Raw genomic sequence first — 2498 nt, forward strand, 5'->3', positions numbered from 1 at the left:
TGACCCGATACAGCTCCCCATTGCTGCTAACCCCCCTTAGGGGACCTCCCCCAACCCTTAAAGGGATGGGGGTCCTGGGCCAAGACCCCCAGTGCCCCCTCCCACCTCTGGTTGCCAAGCAAAACCCCTGCCCTCAGCCCTTTCCATTGGGACCCCAGGGGGAGATACCCTGAGAACTCTTGACCTCCCGCCAAAAAAGAGTGAAGATTTGGGATTCCCTGGACCCAGTCCCCTAACCCAACTCCTTCTTCCTCCCCCAGAATGCTCCAGTCAGGAAAGAACAGAAAGAGACCAGAAACTCTAGGGAGTGTGTGTGTGTGTGTGTGTGTGTGTGTGTGTGTGTGTTGGGAGCTTCCTCCCCATAATCCCATTCATTCATTCAAACACACAGGTCACAGGATACCCCAGGGTGGGGGGCCTCTAGCTGCCTGAAACTCTTCCTCCTGCACGGATGTTGGGGCAGTTTGGCCAGAGTCAAATTTCCCCATTTTAGCGCATGCAGGCATTTTGGGAAACACTTTGGGAAAGGTTGGCACGGCTTGTCTTTGCCCAGAATCTGCTTTTCCACATTGGACCAGCGTGTGTATGCCATGGGATTTTTTTCTGCCAGATTGAGAAATACAGGATTGTGCTGTGCTAGGGAGAAATTAAAACAGAGGGATGAGATGAGGATTAGCTGGGCTCTCAGAGTGGTGGAGGCTACATCAGATGGGGAAGGTGAGGGAGGGCTTTCTCTGCAGGTGAAAAGTGGGAAGGAACCACCCATTGGAGAGTAAAGAGCTCCAGGCAGCAGGAACAGCAGGTGCAAAGGCTAGGAGGTAGGCTGACTTGGAGCATAGCCGGGTCGGCGTGGCTAGAGCTGAGCCAGCGAGTGGGGTACTGGGGGATGGTGATGAGGTTGGGGATACCTGCAGAGGTATCAAACCAGGTCTTGTACGATGCCCTGGGGAGTTTTGATTTTACCCTCAGAGGCTTGGGAGGCCCCAGGAGATTTTAAAGCTGAGGAGGGTCTGATTTCAGGTTTTGAAATCTCCCTCTGTCTACGTCATGAAGAATGGACTGATGGTGGGGGAGAGAGGACAAAATGCTTTCAGGACACTGAACTTAATTCTTGGAAAGACATTGGAGTATATATTTAAAACTCTGCCTTAGATGAGCCCCAGGGTCCCTGGGTACAGATGTCCCAGTTGTGCACTGCCGAGGGGTTGAGCATCTCTAAGGAGGCCGTGTGCAAATTGAGTGTTGTTTGTTTATGATAATGGTTTCCCTACCCGTGAACAAGAGTCTGGAAGAAGCGACACTGTTTTCTCATTTACCCGGAAGTATTTGTGTATTCTTCTAAATTCAGGCAGGTTGAAGTGACTGAAGGTTCAGAACCAGAGATTAGGATGAAAGTTCTCATTCAGGATGGTGGGGGAGGTGGACCCCAGCCAGGGGCAAGGGACAGGCTGAGAGGTGGCTTGGGGAGAAACGTGGAGTCTCCATCACAAGGACTGAGAGGCAGATTTGAACTTCAGACCATCCAAGAGGTGGAGGTGGGCTGGGCGGTTCACTTGGAGTTGAAAACACCAGCAACACCCAAAGGGGAGGTAATCTGTGATCTGGGGTGGGTTCTGAGACTTTTTGGATGACTGGCAGGAAAAGGGGGAGCTGAGCTGCCGGAGAGAGCCAAGGTATTTCCCAAAAGATTCATCAGGAGGCTCTCTGGTCAAAGCGTGCGCGCACACGTGTGTGTGTGTATGTGTGTGTGTGTGTGTGTGTGTGTGTGTGTGTGTGTAGGATTCCCCAGCACTGGCCCAGGCACGTGGAGGAAGCCTCAGGGAGTATTTGTCGAATGACACTTTCTGACTCCCAGGCTAGAACTGTTTTGGAAATTTCCTCCCTCTTCTTTCTCCCAGAGAACTCCTACTCATTCCTCAAAACTCATCACAAATTTTCCCTTCTGTAGAAAACCCTCTCATCCCCCTCAGGACTTCCCCAGCCTCTTTCCTTCCTCCTCTGTCTGTCCCTTCCCCAGCCTCTGTCTCTGATGCCGTGGGGCTAGGGGTGTCTGTGAAAGGCTCTCTGGGCACAGGGGGATGGCAGGGAGGGGATGCCTAGTTGAATTATGTCTCGGGCAGGGGTTCTGTGTGTGCCCATGCATCCACATGTATGCTGTCCATACCAGCCTCCCCCTCCCACACAGATCTGGGCACTCAGGAGATCCTCCAGTCAGACTGGCTGAGCCACAGGGCACAGGGTGAACAGACAACAAGAGGGGACTGGAAGTGCTTGAAATCAGGATGTTCCTGTATTGGAAAAAGGAAGAGGGCTTTCCCCAAGGCCACTCAGCATTAGATGATACCTTTGGGCTTTCACCACTTCACCTGAGGTTCCTGGTGTTCTGGGCCCAGGTGGGGTCTTGGGGTTGCATTTGGACCTCGCTCCATGCCAGGAGCTCGCCCCAGATTTCCATAGATCAGGGAAATAATAAAGTAGGCTTGTATTGGGATTGGGGG

The sequence above is a fragment of the Mesoplodon mirus genome (genome assembly GCF_964341445.2).
Source record: "Mesoplodon mirus genome assembly, chromosome: 5".
Classification (NCBI taxonomy): domain Eukaryota; kingdom Metazoa; phylum Chordata; class Mammalia; order Artiodactyla; family Ziphiidae; genus Mesoplodon; species Mesoplodon mirus.